The following is a 23,966-nucleotide window of genomic DNA, read 5'->3' as shown; positions in this document are numbered from 1 at the left end:
GCCAAGACCCTATTTCCAAATAAGACCACATCCATAGGTACCAGGGTTAGGACTTCAACATATCTTTTGGGGGGACACAATTCAACCTACAACACTTTTAAAAATCAAAATTATACATTTTTATATTTATCCAATGTGGATATATACAACTCAAGGTCATTTAGTTTACAGTTCTACGTTATAAATAGGTATAACACTAATTTATTTAATTACTCTACTGATAGATATGTGAGTCATTTCCAAGTTTAACATCCATGATGCTTCCTTGTCCATCGCACAAGGCTTTCTCTAGGGCTCATACTTAGGAGCAGAATTGTTGGTCACTTGATATACATATTTCCAACTTTTGAAGGTATTGCCAAATTGTGGTATCTGAAAGTTGACATTTTCCAGCATCCTCACCAGCACTAGTGTCAAACCTTACAACTTTTGCCAATCTTATGGATGTGAAATGGAATCTCTTTGTTTTTTAATTTGCATTTCTTTGATAAGTAGTTAGGTTAAACATGTTTTCTTACACTTATTTACCGTTTCTGTTTCCTTTTTTTGAATTGTTCATATCTTCTCCCCATTTTTCTATTGGGTTGTTTGTCTTTTTCTCATTAATTTATGGGAGTTCTTTAAATTTAGATATCTCTCTTATGTCTGTTATATAGGCTGCAAAAGTCTTCCCATAGACTCTTGCTCAAATTTTAACTTTGCAAATGTCTTTTATTGCACAAAAGTATTTGATCTGGTTGATCTTAAATGTAATACTTTCCTTTATGATTTCTAGCTTTCATAACTTGCTTAAGAACTCCTTCTGTGTCCCAAGTCATAAAGAAATTCTCCCACTTCTACAAACTTTTAAGATTGTTTTCCAGATTTAAGTCATTACTTTACCTCAACTTTACTTTTGTATGTGGTGTGAGATCAAGTCTAATTTTATTTATTTTCCATATAAAAAGCTTCTCCAAACTCCATTTTTGAATACTTCATCCTTTCCTCCTACAGATTGGTAATGTCTTTTGATCGTACACCAAGGTCCTATATAATTCAAGTCTCTTTTCAGGCTCTCTTTTCTGTTTGATTGATTTATTTGTCTACCCCTGTGCTAATAACAAGGATGTGTTCCTTATCAAAGCTCTGTGATAAATCAGGACACTTGTCAGGGTAAGACCCCTTCCTTGTTCTATCAGAATTCTCTTAGCTATTCTTGCACTCTCATCGTTTTGTACAAATTATAGACTCAGTTTAACAAGTTTAATGAGAAATCTTATTGGAAATTTAATCGAGCTTGCATTGATTTTATGAATCAATTTGGGAAAAATTAAAGCACTGATGATATTAAGTCTTTCTTTCCATGAACGTGGTACATACATCTTCATTTATTCTTTTGTGTGTGTGTGTTCCTCAATAATATTTTGCATTTTCTCCATCGAGTTATTATACGTCTTTTATTTGTTGATTACCAAGCCTTCATGGATTTCAAATCCTATCTTTCTTTCTGTTACATTTACATTTTCTACTTGGTTATTACTGGTAGATGAGCACACTGTGGATTTTCTACGTTGATCTTGTATCCTACAACCGCAATTTCCTCACTTTCTAGTTCCAGCCAGAAGGACAGGAAGCTTTGGACATAGTGAGCTCCAGGGTGCCAAGGTAGGACGTAGTACAGTCTAGGTGTTTAGACCATGAACTTTGCCATCTGACAGGTAAACCTGGGTTTGAATCCTGGATCTGCCACTTACTAGCTGGCTAGGTCACTTAACCTCTCTGAACTAATGATCACACTCATCTTCTGGGTTATTTTGAGGTATCAGGGAGATAAAAATGCATAAAAGTGCCTAGCACAAGTGCCTGGCACAGAGAAAGTGTTTAATTGATGCTGGTCTTAGATTTATTACTGACTGGCTTCTCCTGCATAACCAGGGAGATAATTACCCAGAGTAAAATAAAGTCAGTTCCTGCCTCTACCATCCTAGAGCGGCTACGCAGAGTTGCCAGTGTTCCAAGCAGCTTGATCACAAATTAACAGCCACCTTCGGTGACTGCCCTAGTGACTGCCGATTTGTAGCTTACATGTAAAGCCCATTTGTTTCCTTTGTGCCACTTTAATACACATGGCCCCCCAGTCAGCAAGCAAATGACCTGTTACTGACCATTGATTTGAGAAGCTTTGGAGGATACTTGCCCATCTCTCTGGACATCAAGTGCTATAGACTGAATGTGTCTCTCCAAAATTCATATGTTGAAACCTAATCCCCAATATATTGGTATTGGAGAGTGAAGCCTTTGAGAAGCGATTAGGTCACGGGGGCGGAGCCCTCATGGATGGGATTAGCGCCCTTAAAGAGGAGATCCCAGAGAGCTCCCAGCCCTTTCTGCCATGTGAGGACACAGTGTTAAGACAGTTATCTATGAACCAGGAAATGGCCCTCACCAGACACCAAATCTTCCACCAGCACCTTGATCTTGGACTTCCCAGCCTCCAGAACTGTGAGAGATAAATTTCTGTTGTTTATAGCCATCCAATCTGTGCTATTTTGTTACGACAGCCTGAATTGATTAAAGCACCAAGTGAGACCATCCCAAGTACACCTTCCAAACTATTCATGCTGCGGCTTCTTCATAATGTGGAAACAGACGAACGGGCAGATGTACAAGAACATCGGTGTATTGGCATTAGTCACTGCAACTCCTAACACGCCCTCACTGGCTGCTTACACAGGGCTCAAGTCCAACACCTTCAGGATGAACCGAACAGGCGGTGTGGTTGATACAGGAGGAGGAATGGATCTGGGTGTGAGTGGGGACTTTCTAAAACACAGTCAAGAGAGAACCAGCAAGTACACTCAAAAAGGACTCTGACGGGTCACGTTATGTTTCACGCTGTGGCTAATGCTCATGTGTTTTGTTCAGAGAAGCCATCCCTGGTCAAAGCCCCACCTCCCAGGACTGCCCCCACCCCAGGGTTGGAGGGAGTGAAAATTGCAACAAAAGAGCCTGCTGCATAGGCCTTCAGTAAATATTGCTGACAGCCCACTGTGCGTCAGGCATTAAGAGGAGCACTTTGTAGACATTATCTCATTTAATTCTCCCAACAAACCACAAAAGGAGTGAATGTCCCTCCAGAGGACCCGTAGCTCAGGAAGGGGCAGGGCTAGGATGGGACCCCAGAGCTGTTCTGAAGTTTTTAGTTTAGTAGGCTGATAAGTATTACCCAGGTTTAGCAGGTGTCTTCAGCTGGCCCTGTGAGTCATTTAGATGCACGGCTGTGTATTTTCACCAGACCGAGGAGTGTTTGATTGGTTTGGTAAGTACTTCTGCTCAGCTGCTGAGTATGGGGGCAAGTCCTGAGCCCAACTGGGGGTGATCTGATCACCCATCTGTGGCAGGGCCCTGACTCTAGCATTTCCCTAGGGTTGCCCCCCTAGGAAAACAACTTCCCAAACTCTAGGCAACAGCTGCTCTGACTTCATGGAAATAGCTGAGAATAGCCCACCTCACCCCTTTTCCCCATCCCCACCACCCATTTCCAGGGAGCCTGAGGCACAGCTGGGGCCAGGTTGGGCATAGGAGGAGACCTCTGGGGTGCCGATCACAGAGTTTGCCTTGGCAGAAGCTTAAAGAGGAGGCTGCCAGGCAGATACCAAAGCCTCAGAAGCCACTGAGTCCACCATTCCCCAGCCCATTGCACAGGTGGGGAGAGTGAGGCCCCAAATCAGCCTCTTTATAGGAATGCCTATTGGATGTGCCCTTAGAGACAGCGTCTTGTCCTCCATTCCCTGGGAGGTGGTCTGAGAGGGCCCAGGCACAACTCATGCCCTCCCTGTCCCACCCCCAATGCCTGTGCTTGACCTTCTCCTCTGGAATCCAAGCCACACACCCCAAAAGCTGCAACTGGGGCCCTAGAGCGCTCAGGCCTCACCCCCCATAGTGATTTATCTCTCTACATACTCTTTTTAACGTGATAAGTCACTGCTGACTTTTTTCAAATTTCTTTTATAGCAGAAATAATATTTGCTTTAACAAATATACACCTACCCTTTGACCCAGCAATTTCACTCCTGGGTATATACGCGAAACATGAGTGCATATGGCCACCAAAAGGCCTGACACACGTGTTCGTAGCAGCCTGTTCGTAATGGCCCCAAACTGAAAACAACCCAAATGCTATCAAAAGGAGACTGAGTAAGTGGTGTATTTCTATGATGGAGTACTGCACAGAAACAAGAAAGAAATGCCCCACCAGCATGTACAACAACACATATTTTTATTATCACACCTTTATTATGTTGAGTTCAGGAAGCCAAATGCAAGAGTACTTGCTGTATCATGCCATGTATACGAAGTTCAAGTACAAGCAAAACTATTCAAGACAATAGAGGACAGGATAGTGGTTGCCTTTGGGGGCAGATACAAACTGGGAAGGGAGAAAAAAAGGAACTTTCTGGGAAATGTCTGTGCATTGTTATAGTGTGGTTACATTGGAGTGGTTACATTGGTATCCATACAGAGGTTAAAAAATTATCAAACCACACACTTATATACACACTTTACTGTATGTATGTTATGCACATTCAAAAACAGAAAAAAGTTTTAAGTGTATATAAGCTTTAAAAACAAGCAAAAAAGTACACGGTCACTGTTAGGACTTGACAAATACAGAGGTTTCTAAAGAAATTCCAGCTCTCCCCATGCCCAGCAAAAACCACTTTCTCTCCCTTTACGCCTGTGTGCCCATCCCCAGCTGCAACCTGGAGAAACTTCAGGCCCTGCCAAGAGCCCCTGGTGACACCTGTCTATTGGCCCTGGGGGTTCCCACTGGGAGGAAGAGTCCAGGGATCTGTGCTGGGGACTCTGCTGAACCTGAGGCCACTCGAGACCCTGAGATCTGTCTGGAGGAACACTCTCAAGACAGAGAAATGGACCAGGTGTACTCTCCTGCCTCTGAGTGGCTCCTACCCCCTAATACCAACCACTCACTTGATGGAGGCGCAAGACAGAAGCGCCACCTCCCAACCCAAGGCCCACCTACTCATTCACCCCTCCAAATCCCAATGTTCTTGGTTTTTCTCATATTGCTGTCCCCTTTCCTAGGGCCCTTTCTCCAGGAGGGCTGTTAGAAGGGGGAGCTACGGGGCTCCGCAGGAAACCCCTTAGCCACATGACACATAGATCAGCTCTGTGCACGCAAGCTCCTCCTAAGCCCTCCGAGGGAGCATTCAGCCACCAGTGAGCAACTGAGGCTTCAGTCTGTCTGTCCTCTTCAGGAACCCTAGAGCTTGAAACAAAGCAAGGAGCCCAACCCCAAGTGAAGATCACACAGGAATCCCAAAGAGGTGGGGAGAAAAATAGGAAAGTAAAGGTGTCTGTGCCTCCTGCTTTTATATGAGGTTGATGCAAAAGTAATTGTGGTTTAAAAGGTTAAAAATTGCAAAAACCACAATTACGTTTTCACCAACCTAATACCTCCCATGATGGAGAGCTCACTACCTTCGAGGGCTGCCTCTCCCCTCTCTCGCTGCTCCTAAGTGAGTCCTTGCTCACATGGACAGGAAATTTGTGGTTTATGGCTCCAAGCCTAAACCAACTCATTTCGGTTTAGCCAGGACTTTCCCAATTGTGTAGCTGAAAGTCCAGTATCCTGGGAAAAACCTCAACCCTAAGCAAACCAGGACAATTACTCACCCTACCTGTCACCCCATTCCTAGCTTAATTTCATGGGTCACATAAGAGACATTGTTTCAGGGCTCCTCTCTGCAGGTACCATGTCCAGGCCTAGTCGCCAGCCCAGGCCTGGTGGTATAACATTTGTTCATTCATACATTTATGTATAGCCATTCAGAATGGCCCAGAGACTTGAAGCCTGGGTCCCTGGAACCAGAACGACCTGGGTTCCCATCCTGTGTGACTCTGCACATATTACTCAACCATTTTGAGCTTCTGTTTGCTCTTCTCAAAGTGGAGATAATACGTATCTATCTCATAAGTCTTCTCAAAGTGGAGATAATACGTATCTATCTCATAGGGTTTGTATGTGTATTCAACGAGATAATGAATGGAAAATGCTTAGCACAGGGTCTGCCACCTAGTAAGTACATAGTAAATGTTCGCTATTATTCTTTATTCATTTACCCTTAAAACATGTGTTGTGTATTTACTCAGTTTGGACCACAATCTAGGCACTGAGAACACAGACATAACCTAGACAAGCAGCCCCCACACACCCACATGCTCACAGCCTGGTACAGGGAGCGGAGGAGGGCACAGGCACTTACAGTCCAACACGAAAAGGGATGTGAGGCGATCAGACAGAGAAAGGACCACCTAGGGAAGTTCCCAGAGGAGGTGCCATAGTACAGGGCCTTGCCTGAGAGCAGGCGGAAGAAAGGAATTCCATGAAGAGATTAGCATGGGCAAGGACTAGAAAGCATGACTCAACGTGACCTTTTCAGGCAGTAATGAGCAACTCAGTACTTCAGAGTCTAGGCTGTATGTGGAGAAGGCCAGAAAAGGAGGCAGTTGAGAAACAATATTTTTTCTTAATAAAATAGGAAATATTTAAATACAATAGAGTATATTTATTTCAACACAAAGGCCTACATCATGTTAGTGTTTAAGGGAAAACACTAACGGTATTCCCATTATGATAAAACGCTATTGTTTAACATCATTCTGGCAGTACCAGCCCACATAATTAGATAAGAAAAAAAATGAGAAGTATAAAAATCAGAAAGAGGAAGAAAATTGATCATACTTATAGAATCAACTGACAACCGTTATACATAATAAGAGAACTCAGTAAAGTGGTTGGGTGCAAAATTAATATACTAAAGTTAATAGTTTTCATAAATACAAATAGCCACTTAGAAGAGATAATGAAAGAGAAGTCCCTATTTACAATAGCGGCAAAAAAGATAAAATGTTTATAAATTAATTCAACAAACATAAAATGACAAGATTTATCGAAGACCTGAACATGTACAATGGCTTTGGACTAATTTTCTCATATTTATACATATAATATTTAAATATATGTATATATATATATTGAAATTTTAGTAAAATACCAACAAAAACTTTTAAAATAAGCAAGCTGATTCTAAAATGCATTTGGCAGAGAGATCCAAGATGGTGGAGTAGATTAACACTGTGCCTGAGTCCTTCCATGAACACAATAAAATTACAACTAAATTGTAGAACAATCAACCTGTAGAACCATCTAAACTCTAGCCAAACAGAGGTCCTAAAACTGAAAGTATAAAGAAGCCACGACGAGACTAGTAGGAGGGGTGGAGACACGAAACAGGCCCCAAACCTCCCTGTGGCAGTTGAGAATTAAGAGGGATACCTAGGCTATGATGGTTCCCTCTGGAGGAGCGAGGGACTCTCAGACCCCCACACCAGCTCCCCAGCCCGGAGTACTGGTGCCAGAAAGAGGAGCCCTCACAACATCTGGCTGTGAAAAACAGTGGGGATTCCAACCATTTGAGTGGGACAGAAGGCTGTGGGAAACCCAGACATCCTCTTAAACAGGTTGCTCACAAACTCACTCGCTCACAGGCACTCACCTTGAGTTCCAGTGGAGGAATGGTGACTCAGGGGGACCTCAGAGACATATGAGGAGACAGACTGAGGAGTGTGGCTGCAGGGGGAGGACTGGAAGACAGTCAGCATTTTCCTGGTGAGAGCATCTCCTTCCCATGCAGCCAGCAGACAGGTGCCATCTTTTCTATGTTGGACCCACCCCCTCCAGCCAAATCTGAATCTGATTGGCCTGGTGAGCTCTGCTGCTCCGCCCTACTGACTCAGCTGGGACCCCATGCTACCCAACTCACTCACCTGAGGACACTTTCTCTGAGAGCAGTCAGCACCACCTGCATTGCATTCTTTCTAGGAAAACTATCAAAATCCACAGGCCCCAGGCAGGTAGCCACTGGCCTCTGTGTGCTCTAAGACTTTTGCCAAGTTGCTCCAGGCTCTACTGGCATAAAACCATAGTCTACATTAATCTGGTGACCACAATTTTTCCCACTCTAGTGACTCGCTGAGACCCTGCCTCACTTAACTCACATACTGCACAAGGCTTTATCAGTGACTGAATCTTCAGGGAGCTGTTGGATGGCAGCAGGCCTCCCAATGTCCTGGCTTTTTTTGGAGTTACCCCAGGCCCGGTACTGGAGGCAGTTGTCCTCAGTTTGCATTGTGGCCTCTCCCATGTGCCTCCAGGTTTAGCACAGGCAGCAACCAACTGCAGATTATTTTGGTAGGCTAGCTCCTACCAGGTAGCCCCTGGCCCGTCACAAGCAGTGGCTGACCTGTGCCTGCACCACAGCCCCTCCCAAGAGGCCCCAGGACCAATGTACTTGGAGGTTGGTTTCATACCACAGCAGAGCACTGCCCAATTAGCCCCACAAGCTGCACACCCAAAGGGTGGTCTCAACAGGCACCAGAGACTGCTGAGGCAAATTCCACTCTGTGGGGTAAGCCTCCCGCACAGCAGCACACACGCTTTGGATGTGGCCAAACCCCACAGCCAGCCAGCCTGAGGGTCAGGCCCACCCACTGAAGTGCCAACAGTATTGAAGGCTCAACTATAACAGAAGGGTACACACAACCCACACAAGGGATATTCCTGGAGTACCCAGAGCAGGTGATCAGGGAGACTGTACCTCTGGGCCCCACAGGACACCTACTACATAGGGCCACACGGCCAAGACTGGGAGACATAACAGATCTACCTAATACACAAAAACACGCACAGAGTGGCAGCCAAAAAGAGGAAATAAAGAAATGCATCCCAAATGGAAGAACAGGAGAAAACTCAACAAAAAGAACTAAATGAAATGAAAGCAAGCAATCTACCAGAGGCAGAGTTCAAAACACTAGTTATAAGGATGCTCAAGGAACTTAGTGAGGACTTCAACAAAGAGGTTGCAAATATAAGAAGGGACATAGAAACCATAAAAAAAGAACCAGTCAGAAGTGGTACTAAAAGGAATCACCAGCAGATTAGATGAAGCAGAGGATTGAATCAGGGATTTGGAAGACAAGGTAGCAGAAAATACCCAATTGGAACATAAAAAAAGAAAAAGAAAAAAAAAATGAGGCTAGTTTAAGAGACCTCTGGGACAACATGAAATGTAACAACATTCGCATCATAGGGATACTAGAAGGAGAAGAGAGAAAGCAAGAGATTGAGAACCTATTTGAAGAAATAATGACTGAAAACTTTTCTAACCTGGTGAAGAAAACAGACATATAAGTCTAGAAAGTGCAGAGACTCCAAAACAGGATGAACCCAAATAGGCCCACACCTAGACACATTAAAATTAAAATGGCAAAGATTAAAGACAAAGAGAGAATCCTGAAAACACCAAGAGAAAGGCAACTAGTAAATCATAAGGGAGCTCCTTTTAGACTATCAGCTGATTTCTCAACAGAAACTTTACAGAAGGGATTGGCACAAAACATTCAATGTGATGAATAGCAAGGACCTACAACCAAGGGTACTCTACCCAGCAAGGCTATCATTTAAAATTGAAGGCCGGTTAGCTCAGTTGGTTAGAGCGTGGTGCAAATAACACCCAGATTGCCGGTTCGATCACCACATGGGCCACTGTGAGCTGCGCCCTCCTTAAAAAGTAATAATAAATAAATAAATAAATAAATAAATAAATAAATAAATAAATAAATAAAATAAAATTGAAGGACAGATAAAGCATTTCCCAGACAACAAAAAGCTAAAGGAGTTCATCACACCAAACCAGTATTACAAGGACTCTTAGAGGGACTTCTTTAAGATGGAAAAAAAAATCAAAATTATGAATAATAAAATGGAATTATGAACAATTACTTTCAATGTAAGTGGATTAAATGCTCTACTCAAAAGACATAGGAGGGCTGAAAAGACAAGAAAACAAAACCCTTTACATGTGCTGCCTACAAGGGAATCGCTTGAGATTGAAAGACACACAGATGGAAAGTAAAGGGATAGAAAAAGATATTTCATGAAAATGGAAATGATAAAAACAGAAAAATTGGAGTAGCAATACTTATATCAGACAAAGTGGACTTTAAAACAAAGTCTATAAGAGGAGACAATGAAGGACCCAGTATTCACACTTCTGGGTATTTATCCAAAGAAATCCAAGCTACTTCAAGGGCATGTGTACATCGATATATTCATTGCAGCATTGTTTACAATGGCCAAGATATGGAGGCAGCCTGGGTGTTCATCGATGGAAGAATGGATAAAGAGGAGGTGGTACATATATACAATGGAATATTGCTCAGCCATGGAAGGAAATGGGTTTTTGCCATCTGCGGCGGCATGGACGGACCTGGAGGGTGTCATGCCGAGTGGAGGGTGTCAGACAGAGAAAGACAATGCAATGTGATTTCACTTATCTGTGGAATCTAAGACCAAAATTAACAAACAAAACAGAAACAAACTCATAGATACAGAGAACATTTTGATGGTTACCAGATGGGAGAGAGGTTGGGGGTATGGATAAAAGAAGGGGAAGGGATTAAAAAGTACGAGTTGGTTGTTACAAAAATAGTTATGAGGACGTAGGGTACAGCATAAGGTATATAGTCAATAATATTGTAATAGCTATGTATGGTGTCAGATGGGTACTAGATTTGTTGGGGTGATAGGTGGAGGGGGCTGGGAGCTGGGTGTAAAAGTTGAAGGGAGTAAGAAGTACAAAATAGTCATGGGGATGTAAAGCAAAGAATAGGGAATATGGTCAATGGTATGGTAATAACTATGCATAGTGCCAGGTGAGTACTAGACTAGTCAGGGGGATCACTTCTTAATTTACGTAAGTGTCTAACCACTATGCTAGTACACCTGAAATTAATACAAAATAATATTGAATGTCAAAAAAATAAAGTGCAGGGGGCCGGCCCGGTGGCTCAGGCGGTTAGAGCTCCATGTTCCTAACTCTGAAGGCTGCTGGTTTGATTCCCATATGGGCCAGTGGGCTCTCAACCACAAGTTTGCTGGTTCGACTCCTGCAAGGGATGGTGGGCTGTGCCCCCTGCAACTAGAAACTGGCAACTGGACCTGGAGCTGAGCTGCACCCTCCACAACTAAGACTGAAAGGACAACAACTTGAAGCTAAACAGGACCCTCCACAACTAAGATTGAAAGGACAACAACTTGACTTGGAAAAAAGGCCTGGAAGTACACACTGTTCCCCAATAAAGTCCTGTTCCCCTTCCCCAATAAAAAAAAAATGTTTAAAAATAAATAAATAAATAAAGTGCAATCTAAGCAAGGAAATTCTGAAAATTCTGAAAAAGAAGAGTAATGAGTGGGTACTAGTCTAAACAGATAGTAGAACATAATATAAAGCTACATTATTTTAAACAATGTGCTATTGGTGTATTTTAGACAGATGGGTCAATAGAACAGAATAGAAAATTTGAAAACATACTACTTGTAGTAGGTAGGATTCTGTCCCCCAAAAGATATGTTTAAGTCCTAATCTCCAATACTGTGAATATGACCTTATCAGGAACCAGATCTCTGTGGATGTCATCAAGTAAAAACGAGGTCATACTGAACTAGGGTCATATTGGATCATACCCTAATCCAATGGCGGGTGTCCTTACAAGAGGGAAATCTGGACAAAGACGTAAACATTGAGAGGAGAAGGCCTGTGAAAACTGAGGCAGAGATTGGAGTTATGCTGCCACAACCCAAGGAATGTCAAGCGTTACTGGCAAACACCTGAAGTTAGGACAGACGAACTGGATGGTTTGTCCCACCAAAGTCATTAGAGGGAGGCTGGCCCTGCTGACCTCTTGATTTCAGACTTCTAACCTCCAGAACTTTGAGAGAATAGGTTTCCATTGTTTTAAGCCACCCAGTTTGTCTCATTTGTTACAGCAGCCCTGGAAAACTAATACAATAGCTAAATGCCTGTAGGAATTCAGTATATGACAAAAGTGACTTTGCTAATCAATAGCAAAAATGATGGATTATTCAATAAATAGTATTGGACAACTAGATAGCCATCCAGAGAAACAACCGAACCCCTACCTCACACTTTACACCAAAGTAAATTCTAGAGTAATTAAAACCTGGGAGCAATTTCAAAAGCATTCTTGGAATAAGGAAGGGCTTTTAAAGTCAAAATTTTTTAATGAATCCATAAATCCAAAGATTGATATATGTGGCCACATAAAATTATTTTTAGTACTTCATGAAAAATAATATAAACAAAGTGAAAAGACACATGGGTTATAGACATATCATATGCTATTGACAAAGGGCTGATATCCTTGCTATTTTTTTTTTTTTTATCCTTGCTATTTTAAGAGCTCCTAGATATCAGGAAGAAGAAAAAACCAACCTAATTAAAGACAGGCAAAAGATATAAACAAACAGTTCCCAGAAAAGGAAATGTAAATGACTCTTAGTCATATGAAAACATGGTCAACCTCCCTTGTAGCAGGAGAAATGAAATTACAGCTACGCGATATCATTTTATATCTAACAGATTGACAAAGATCAAAAAGTTTGATAACATGCTGTGTTGGCAAGGGTGTGGGAAACAAGCACTCTCAGTCATTGCAAGTAGGAGGCCAAATTGCTACAACCTCCCTGAAAAGCGATTTGGCAATATCTAAGTAAATTAAAAATTTACATACCCTTTAACCCAGCCATTCTATTTCTAGGAATTTACCATACAAATATACTTTCATGTATGCAAATTAATGTATGGATGTGGATATTTATTGCAGCTTTGCTTATAATATAACAGTGGATTGGAAACAGCCTAATTTCCCTTCGGTAGGGGACCAGTGAAATACATTAGGGAACAGCCATTCAGTGGAATACCTTGCACTGTTTTGAAAGAATGCAGTTTTATATTTCCAATGTGGGAAAATCTCTGATATGCAATTAAGCGGGGGCGGGGGGGCAGAACAGTGTGAACAGTTCAATACCATTTGTATAAAAACTACTTTATGGACATGTTTTCATAGGCATAGAAATGTCTCTGCAAAGATACACAAAAAAACGAGTAACAGAGGCTGCCTATGAGTAAGGTACTAGGGTGCTGAGGTGAGGAAGCTCCACACTTCAGACCTTCACATACTTCGTGTGCAACTGTTAATCATTCCTCCCAAATCCAAATACGTTAAACAAACAAAAAAATCATAAAGAAAGCAACACAAGTAGCAGTTTTCATCTGAGATCTGAATTTCAGTATCAGCTCCATTACTTTCTTCGACAAGTTAGTTCAGCTCTCTAAACCTTGGTTTCCTCCTCTGTAGAATGGGGATGGTAACATTTGCTGCCCACCTCAAGGATGTGTGTGTGAGTGGGTGAGAAGCAAAAGTTACAAAAGGTTAACAATTGCGGGATCTAGGAGAAATATATGGGAGTTCTATTATTATTGCATCTTTTCTGTAATTAAAAAAAATTTTTCCAAATAAAAAGGTTTTTTGGTTTTTTGGGTTTTTTTAAATTGCTGATTCCTGGGCCCCATCCCAGCTCTATTAAATCCGAATGGCTGGAGATGAGGCTGGTGAACCAAGCTTTTCTCCCAAGCACGTTGTACCCTGAGCACCACTGGATCCGCTCAAAGCTGGGGTCAGGAGCCACGTGACAGACACCCCAGCATCTCAGTGCTGGCCGCTTGCCCCCCTCGGTGAGGCACAGTTAAAGAGAGCCCATTTCCTGGCCGGCACGTGCAGGACAGGGTACTGTGAATAGGGTGTCGGGTGACAGAGATCAGCGCTCCCTGGTTATCTTGGGGGTAAAGGGCCCTGCATTTTCCCGTTCTGGGATTGAGGGAGGGGAGCTGAGCCTGGGGTGCCAAACTCCTCCCCCCACCCACTGCTGGGCTGTCTTCGCGGGGCCTGTGCTGGGGCACGCAGGGAACCCCGGATCTGGCCAAGCCCCCATCAGATAAGGCCGCCTCCAGGGCGCTGGCAGCCCTCAGAGCCGGCGAGGAGTTTACGTAAGCCTGTTGTTGGTGGAAAAACAAATGCCCCAGCAGGCGTTTCCTGGCCTGCTCCAGAGCCGCAGGGCCCCAGACGCTTGCTCGCCCCTGAGAGGCTGAGTCCTGACAGCTCCCCGGGGGGCTCGGTGGAAACTCTGGGGGTCCCATTTGCTGGAAGACCAGCTCTCAGGAGGCCCCACCCCCAAGCCCAGGCCACCCTGCAGATGAGCCCAGCATGCAGGAGGCGTTTAATTAATGCTTGTTCTTAACTTCTCTCTCGTGAGCCCTAGCATCAGCCCGGGCCTCCAGGGGAACTCGCTCAGGCCTCATCTCCGCCCTGCCTGGAGCCCAGGAGGGGTGGATCCAGGCATCCATCAGCACCAGTCCATTGAGTGCTTGCTGCATGCCTGGCCCTGCTCTGGGGCAGCCGGGGTGATGGAGGTTTGGGAACCAGGAAAGAACTGAGTGGGCATATACTAGGAGGAAAGGGGGGGCGGGGCTTGCGACGCTCTCATCTACATGTGAAGCTTCATCTTGCTTCTAAAACTGCAGGAGACCTAAGGCAAACCTTCATCAAGCTGTTGGAAAGATGAAATAAGACAACTAAGGGTGACTCTTAACTTCCCACCGCCACTGCAAACCCATCATTGCCTGGAGGGAGGCAGACAGCTAGGGTTCAAATCTCAGCTCTGCCAGCTGTGTGACCTCATCATCTTATGCCCAAGTCTCCTTATCTGTACAATGGGGTGAATACTTGGACCAACTTCACGTTTTGAGAATTAAATGAGACATTTTGAGGGTTAAATGTGATAATGAATATAAAACCCTTAAATCATACCTATCGTAATGTCCAGCACAAAAAAATCACACAGGAACATGTCTCTATAGATGTAAATAGGTATATTATGCCCCCCTGCCCTTTACATCTCAGCATCGGCCTTTCAGGTGGACCTTCCTGACCCTGACCAGGGGTCAGGTGCCCCAGTGACATTCCCTCACAAGTCCCCCATTGTCCACTCCTCCTGGTAGCCCTCCTCACCCACGTAACCACCCCAGACTGTGTCTTCCCCACCAGACTCTGCACCCACTGTGTGCCAGGCTCCGTGCTGGCCCTGGGTACCCAGAGGTAAATCAGATTCTGGCCCTGTCCTCTAGGGAGTCCCAGCCGGAGGTGTGGAGCTAAATGTATATACCCATACAGAGCAAGGATCAGTGGAAAAACCCCGTGGATTTGGGAATGCCTTTGAGGATGTTATAAGAATTACAAAGGATCACGGGAGCACAGTGCTGGCATGCAGCCCGATGCACAGTAGGTATACCCCCAAGCCATAATTACATAAAATGATACTATTTAATCGTGGAAAGACCTGCAGTCAAGAGCTGGCTCTGCCACTTACTTGCTGTGTAACGTTGGGCAAGGCACTGTCTTTCTCGGGGCCTGAATTTCTCCATTTATCAAGGAAGATGCTAATATTAAATACCCATCTTAAGGCTCTGGTGAGAGTCGAGCATGTGGAAGCACTTTCTAGACTATTAGGGGGTTAATTGTATCAGCTGCAAACTAGCCAATCAATGCCAGTGGGGAGCACACAGCCTCTGACACAGGTTTTGGACCCAGCCTGGACACCCCCTTGTTTTGTGACCTATGGCTAATGGCTCAGCCTAGTTTCCTTATCTATAAAGAAGGAATAATAATACCTACCTCTTAGGTCTCCATCAGGAGCCAAGGAGTTCACAATAATAGGAGCTAATATTTGTTGCACACATTCAATGTCAGACAGGGTTTTTAAGTGACTTCTATATGTTAACTCATCTCTGGTCATTCTACAGCTAAGGAAATTAAGGCAGAGAGATTTTAAGCAACCTACCCAAGGTCACACAGCTGGGAAGTGTTACGTACTAGGACATAATCCTAATAGTTCAGTGGGCACTGGAGTCCAAGGTCCTAATTACCCAGCATCACTTCCTTTCCAGAACTTGTATAAAGAGCTTAGCAATGGCACACAGTCAGGCGTCAACAAACAGTAGCCGTTCTTATGATTTTTATTAATATATTGTGTTGGTATCTCATGATCTTAATTACCCATCAATCCCTTCTTGGAGTAGGGCAAGCTGGAGCACTTTGGGCCTGGGTGGGTGCCAGCTGAGAGCTGGCGCCAGGAGCCCAAAATGCAGGCAGAGCTTTGTTTCCTCATCACACCCAACAAGAGTCAACCTGTGAGGTGGTGGGGCAGATGGGTCCAGCACTGGGGCTGGGCCCTCAGGTGAGCACAGATGTCACAGACGGCCCTCTTTGCCCAGTCTGGCGCTGGACACCCACCCGGCTCCGGGAGTAGGGCAGGGCCAGGAGAAGGAGGCAGGGGCAGACACTGGGCCTTTTGTGCCCTGCTCCCCACGCAGCCCAGCCCAGAAACCCGTCCCCACCCCAGCCCCAGGGTGCACACTGCCCTCCTGGGAGAGGAAAGAATTCGGCCTGGAATCGGGAGTCTGGCCAGTACCCTGGCTCCACAGCTTTCTGGCCAGGTGTCCTTGGGCCAGTCCTTCCTGCCTCTATGCCTGGTTTCCTCATCTGCAAAATGATTCAGATACAGATGGGGGTTAGGGAAGAAAAAGGAAAGGAAGACAGTAGTCCTGGGGGGGGGGGGGCTGCAGCCCCTGAGGGGGACACAGCAGGGCCCTGGCCACCCCTCTGTTGGATGAAAACATGGTTAGGGTTGTTTATCCCCTCCTTGGACTGGCCCGTAACACCCCCCACCTACAGCACACAAGCAGACACCACCTTGAAAACCTGTGCACACATGAACACTCATCCTCGTGTGAACACATAGACGTTCACACACAGCTGATCAGACACCCCCACATTAACGACCACGACAACATGATCACGCTCACAGATACACCAACACCAGAACACACCCTCTGACTACATCCACCACACCTCAGTGCACACCCCACAGGCCCCCGCCCCATCACACACCACATAGATAGACTCCAATTCTCATTGGGGCCACTGGGGTCAGAGTGAGCCCCTTCCAGAGCCCATGAGGGGTGCCTGGAACTGCACCTCCTCGTCCCTTGCCATACTTGGGAAGCTCCTAAGGTTTGAGGTCTATTTAGCCCTGCCCAGAGGCCCGCAGGAATGCGCCTAAAGGAAAGGGTGGACCTACTGCGTGTTTCCACGCCGCGTGTTTCCGCGCCGTCATAGCCACTCAACTCAGCCTAATGAAGTACCTGGCACACATTAGGGACTCAGAATGATCCCATTTTGAACTTGAGAAAAGCGTCCAGAGCCCGGAATATTTCTCCAGTCTCTGACCTCTCCCTGGGGAATTGTATCAGCGCTGACCGGGTGGGTGAGGGAGGAGGGCTGGGCAATGCCGCGGTGCACCGCCAGGGGGCGCCCTCCACCCGGCCCCTGCAGGGGCTCGGTCGTCCCACACCCGGTGTTCCTCCTTCCGTCCCCGCGATGCCCTGGCCGGCTCCCATCAGGCTTCTCTAGGTCCGGGGAGGGCGCCCCCGCAGGATGTCTAGGCTCCTCACCCTGCCGGATCCAACCTCGGCTCCGGCTTCCACCTCCTCCCCAGTCCCCAGGGGCCTCTGACAGCTCCAGGCCCGCAGCCACCCCCTCTGCCCGGAACCACCCCGAAGCCCACCCCCACCCCAGGCTCCTTCTGAGGGCCTCTGAGGCTATCCTACAGTAGAGCGCCCTCCCTCTCCTCTTCTCCTGGAGCAAAGACACATAAAGGTGCCTGGGTGAGAGACTGACTGGAACAAATTAGCAGCAGCTCCCAGGAGCAGAACATTCCTATGTGCCAGGCACTCTACTCAAGGCGATGGCTGCCTGAGTTATGTCATTAAATGTTCACAGAACTCTATGAAGTAGGCACTACCATTACCCCCCCCCCCCCGTTTACAGATTTAAGATGCTGGAAGCTCAGAGAGGTTAAGTAATTTGCCAAGGAGCCCAGCAGCAGTAAAGTGGCAAGACGGGGGCTAGAACCAAAGCTCTAAGGCTAGAACCTCAACCACAGTGAATGCCCATGCTAATATCTATTCTCTCCTGGATTGAGGAAATTTTTATCAAGGACCCTCCACCTGCCAGGCATTGTGCTGGATATAATATAAAGATGAAGACAGAGACACTGAGTATGGAGCTTAAAGTAGCAGGAAAAAAGAGTAAAATAGTCGCAAAACACATACCTACAGATTCATCCTCAATTCACTCACTTACTAAAGAACCCTGCACTGTGCTGGGCCCACCAACCTGGGCAGCCCCAAGTGCCCTGTTGGGTCGGGGTGAATAGATACAGCCCTGTGTGGTGACAGGGGCAGAAGTTACAGTAGGGTCAGGCAGGGAGAAAGCTAAACAGGAAAGACTCAGAGAGGAGGGGGTGTTGGAACAGGAGGTTTTGAAGGGAAGAGGAGGGGTAACCCCCAGGCAGAGGGCCCACCCAGCATGGAAAGCACTGATGAGTTTGGTGCACCTGGCTGGCTTTAAGCCCAGAGATGGGTGGGTCCCAAGTTGTGCACCCGTGCAGTGGGCAGGGACTAGCTTGTGACCAAGTCTCAGACAGCAGCTTAAGGACCGACTTGCTCAGGAGAGCTGGGAAACTCAAAGAAGAGAAGCAATGGGTACATGTCCCAGGTCCCTTTCATGCCTCCCTCATGTGACTCGGAGCCCCCTGCTAGGAAAGACAGGCCAGCACTTTGCTGTCTTAAAGGCATCAAAACTCAAAACTCAACAAGTCCAAACGCCAAAACCCTGATCATCTTCCCCTGTCCTCTTCCCATTGACTTTTCCCCATGGCAGTGAAGGGCCCCACTATCCACTCAGTTGTGGCTCTGCCCCCTTTTTGTTCTCCCTTCCCCCATAGCCAGTCCATCTCCTCTGCCTCCATCCAGTCGGATGCCCCATGGTCTCTGGCTGACCTCAAGGGCCTCCTCACGTCCATCTCTGTCCCCTCCTGCCCTGACACATCATTCCCAGCTTCCTGGTACTCTTGGAATGAAGATCCAGGCACGTTGTCTGGAAAGCCCCTGGGCATGTCTCCAGCCTACCTCCCACCATTCTGGTCCTTGCTCTGAGAGCTCCAGCCACACTGGTCACCTTTTAGTGCCTTACTGCTGGGCCTCTGGGCCTTTGCACAGCCTATTATGCTTTTTCCCCCACTTCCCCTTCCACTTGCTGAGTTGATTCCCATTCGCTTATCTGATTTCTCCAGGCAGCCACTCTTTCCCTTGCCTGTGTATGTGCTCTCACGGTCCCACATATGCCTCATCACAGACATCGTGAGGTAGTTACTTTTGAGGCTGTTTGACATTTGTATCCCACACTAGACTCTGAGTCCCATGAGGGCAGGGACCACCTTATTCACTGCTATCCCCAGTGACCAGCACAGGTGTCTTTCAGCAGGATGGACCCAGCTCTCTTGCTTCCTGGCTGGGTACCCTTAGGTAAGTCCCTTCTCTTCCCTGAGCTTTCGTTGCTCATCCCTAAAATGAAGAAGTCAGATGGGCAGTCCCCAACTCAGACAGCCTATCAGAATCCCTGAAGGACTTTTTAAAACTGCACAGGAAGTCGGCAGCCGCAGTAGATTGGGAGTGGGGAATGGGAGGAGGTATAGAGGTCACGGGAATGAGTGAATATTGATAACTGTGGGAGCTGGCCAATGAGTACCTGGGGGTTCATTATACACTTCTGTTTACTTTGTATATGTTTGAAATTTTCCATAATGAAAAGGTTTTCATAAGCTACAGCAAGCAGCCAGGGTTCCTCCCCAGTGAGTGGTGGGGAGCTAGTAAGGGTATTTTGAAAAAGCTGCTGGAGTGGTGCTGAAGCCCAGTTCTGGCTAGAGGCCTTCTCAGCCTGCTTCCAGCTCCAAAGAATCGGCAGCAATTCTCTCTTGCCCACGTAGGTGCCGCTCACTGGTGGAAAAATATCATGACCTGACCTGTGCTTCTGTCCTCTCCCTTAACCCCCCACAGCCTCAAACACTTCTAGGTCAGTTGCCTGATCTTCCAACTCAGAAAGTCCCCCAAAACATCATCCCCTGTTAGTCGCCTCTTCTGGGCTCGCCCAGCCTCCCCAAAACCCCAGTCCCAGCTGCAGTCGTACATGCTCTGCTCCCACAAGACCCCAGGATGGGCCTGAATTTCCTGAGTGCCCCCAGCCACAGTGCCTGGCGGGGTGGAGGGATTGAAATGTGCTAGCTGAAGTGAACTGAATTGCAATGGAAATATCTTTGTGGCCCCCAAGTTCTGTGATCCTGGGCCAATGATTTCTCCTTGGCCTCCTTCTCTGAAACAGAATGACAATCCGTGTCCTACAGAGCTGTGAGGAGGACGCAATGAGATCATTATAAAGGTGTTGCAAGTTGCGTAGGACTTTTACAGCATGCTGAGCCAGACTCTCCTTGCTTGGGGTGGCTCCCCCAACCCCAGGATTCCCTCATGCTGGCTGTTTGATGCATCTGTCTCCCAGAGAGCCCAGGAGCCAGAGGAAGGGGTTGTTGGCCAAATCATCTCCATATCCCCAGTCCCCAATGCCCGGCACTGAGCCAAGGAGAGAGGGAGGGACAGAGTGGGGAAAGGTAGTAAAGAAGGTATAAAGCGTCTACTGGCACTCCTAGCATCCCCAGGGGCCAGAGGGGCCCTCCCTGGGCCTCAACTGGCAGATGAAGCCTGGAGAGGTCCATTCTTGCCAGCAGGACACACAGGCCACAGCCCAAACCAGGAAGCTGGTTCTACCACGTGGGCCTCCAACCTGAGTACAGGGTGGGACAGGGGGCCTAGGAAAGAATAGGGGCATCAGAAGCAGCTCCCAAGGCCTCCAGGACCAAGTACCAGCTGATATTCAAGGCCCTCCACGAGCTGAGCCTCATCCACCTGTCCAGGGGCACCCCAAACATTAAAGTGCTCTTCACTCTCAATCGTGCTTTGTCTCGTCTTGCCTGTGTGCCCTGGCTGTTTCCTCTGCCACAATGGTCACCCTGCTCCCTTCTCCACCCAGTCACCTTTGGTTCATTCAAGAGCGCATTTGTTTTGTACACCTGAAACTAATAAAAAAAAAAACAAAAAAAAACAAAAACGCTCGCACTGCAATTATCATCTTCTCCTTGGAGGCTCTCCCGACTACTCAAGACAATTCCTCACACCTCTGTGCCCCGCCTCACCTCACCTGTATTTAGTCAAACTAGGAATGTAGTGTGTACTTATTCTCTCATGGAATCCTAACAATGTCCCTTTCAAGGTGCATACCGTCAGCCCCATTTTACAGATGAAGATACTGAAGTTCCGAGTGGCTAAATAAGTACCTTGCCAAAATTCTTTCAAGGCACAGGAGACTGTGGAAGGTCTTTTCTATCTGCCCCAGATCTCCCACTCTGAGGAAAAGGGGACTTGGTAGGGTGGGACAGGACAGGGGAAAGTCACGTTCAAGTCCCTGCAGATTGCCTAATGCCAGGCATGGGTGTGGGTCCCAAGAGACGGGAGGCTCCCCATATCTTTAGCACGTTGGAGCCCAAGGGCTCTCGGACATGGCCTCTTGGTCCCCTCTGTAGCTGGCGTGCAGGGAGGGAGAAACAGAGCCACAGGTGGCAATGGTGATAGTACCTTCTCCCTCCCACCCATCAGCAGTGGACAGAGCTGGGCTGGCAGCCTCAGCCTGGTTCCCACCAAGCGCCTGCCTTCCTTTGCCTTTCTCTTCCTCAGTCTGGATTTATTATTTCTGCCTGTCATTGGGTTTCACCTTCTCACTCTGAGGGACTCTCATTACCAGCCTCAAAGCAACCATCTCTGTTTCTCTAGCTTGGTCTCTCTGAACCTCTGCTTCTCTCCCAGGGTGTCCCTTTACCTTTGAGTCTTCTCTTCTTAATCTCAATTTGGCTTTCTCTGTGTCTCATCATCTCTCCTCCTGTGTCTTTGACACTGTCTCTTAATCTCGGTCCCTAACCCCGTCTCTTTGTTTCTCGGCCTCTTCACAGCTCTGTTGCTCTTCTTGACTCTTTCCATCTCTCAGTCTACCGTCTGACTTTCTCTCTGCCCTCTGCGTCTTTGTCACTGCTCTTGTCTCTGTCTCTGCATGTATCTTTGTCACTGTCCCTTTCTGTCTCTGTGCCCCACTCTTTCTGTCTCCGAGACTCTGCCACTATCTCTCTGCCTCTCCCCTTATCTCCCTGTCTCTGTCACTCTCTCTGAGTTTCTGTGTGTGTGTCTCTGTCAGTCTCTGGCTGGGCGGAGGGCAATACCTCCTCCACAGCGCCCCCATCCCTGGCCCAGCAGCAGGCCCTGCTTCTAAACTTGCTCCCATGTAGGCGGCGGGGGGTGGGGGACCCCCAGGCATCATTCCGGGGCCTGCTCCATCTGGGTGGCAGTGCTGACAGATGAGATAGGGATCGGACTCAGCTCTGTCCGGGCCTGAGCAAGGGGCACAGCCAGGCTATGCGAGGGCGTCTGAGTGCCTGCAAATGTTTGCATGTGTGCAGGTCTGAGTTTGTGTGCGGGTCTCCCTGGGTGGGGTGGTCTGGGTGTCTGTCTAAATATATTTGTGAGCATCTGGGCCTGTTTATGTCTGTCTGCGAGCACTTGTTTATGTGTGTCTTTGTGTGGGGCTGTCTGGGTGTGAGCACCTCAGCCTGTGGGTCTCCCCACCCCGGAGTGTCTCAGAGCATACATGCCTCTGTGAGCATATAGGTGGGTCCCTGGGGTTGTAGATATCTGTGTGGCTGTCACAGGCCAGGCCCTCTGCTCGCATTCTTACACAGTCGTCAGTAAGGTAGACTCTATTCCCCTATTTGAGAGATAGAAAACGTGAAGCTCTTAACCCCCATGCTTGGATGTGTGATTATGAATGTATGTGTTTGCTTAAGGTTGAGAGTTGGGGTCTGGAGGCGGACAGACTGGGTTCAAATCCTGCCTCCCCCAGGCAGGTTGGCTAATCTTGGGCAATTCTGAATTCATTCAGCACACAATGTATTGATCAAAAACAGATAAAATGAACTCATAGCACTAGAAGTCAGATTAGGTACTACCTTGGAAGAGGCTGCCCGAGAGAGGGCCCAAGGGAGCCCTCTGGGTGCTGTGATACCCTATATCTTGATTTGGGTGTGGTTTATGTGGGTGTGTTCATTTGGAAAACATGAATCAAGGTGTTCATTTCAGACATGTGCACAGTATACATCAATATCACCGTTTACAATTTATTGATCTCCTACTATTTCGCAGGCATTAAATAGAAATAACAATAGTAGTGTGTGTGTGTGTGTGTGTGTGCGCCCGTGCATGTGTGTGTTTAACGTTTCAGAAAGTAAGTCAGCCCAGGCTTTAAACACTCCGTCTATTCCTGACCCACTCCCTCCCCACACCCTGTCCCAACCCTGATGGCAGAGGGAGGGAAAGAGACCCCAGCTCTAGGCTGGATTGTTGCCCTGCCCAATCTCTCCAGGCTGTTTTCTCAAGGCAGTTATGATGTGCCCTCGGATTTTGAAATAGATGGGCCACTGGGGGGCATTTTGCTAGGTAACTGGTGACATTCGGTGAAGCTGGTAACAGAGTACTCTGCAGCCGGGATCAGAGCAGGAAACGAGGGGTGTAAGATGCCCAGGGATTACACACCATACCTGCTTGATGCATTCAGCAATGACAGGCAATGCCTGGATACACACATTCCTGCTCTCTGCCTGCAACGTCCTCACATGTCACCTGTCATTCAATACAATATATGGAGCCCCTATTATATGCCAGGCCCCCTGCTGGGATCAACACACCTTACTTTCCCTCACCATGACTGTCATATAAGGGTCATTATTTTCATCTCCTACCTGGGGAAACTGAGGCCCAGAGTGGCAAAATGGCTTCTCTCAACTCACACTGCTCAACAATAGAGACTGCAACCCCACTCTTCCTGCCTCTAGTTCACCATCCTCTCTGGATGTCTTTTCTCTGGATTTCTGAGGTTGCCTGAAGCTTTAGCAAAGGAACCAAATTCATTTGCTTTTGCCCTCTTGGGAGATTTTT

The sequence above is a fragment of the Rhinolophus hipposideros genome (genome assembly GCF_964194185.1).
Source record: "Rhinolophus hipposideros genome assembly, chromosome: 11".
Taxonomy (NCBI): domain Eukaryota; kingdom Metazoa; phylum Chordata; class Mammalia; order Chiroptera; family Rhinolophidae; genus Rhinolophus; species Rhinolophus hipposideros.
This window is presented reverse-complemented; position numbering follows the sequence as displayed.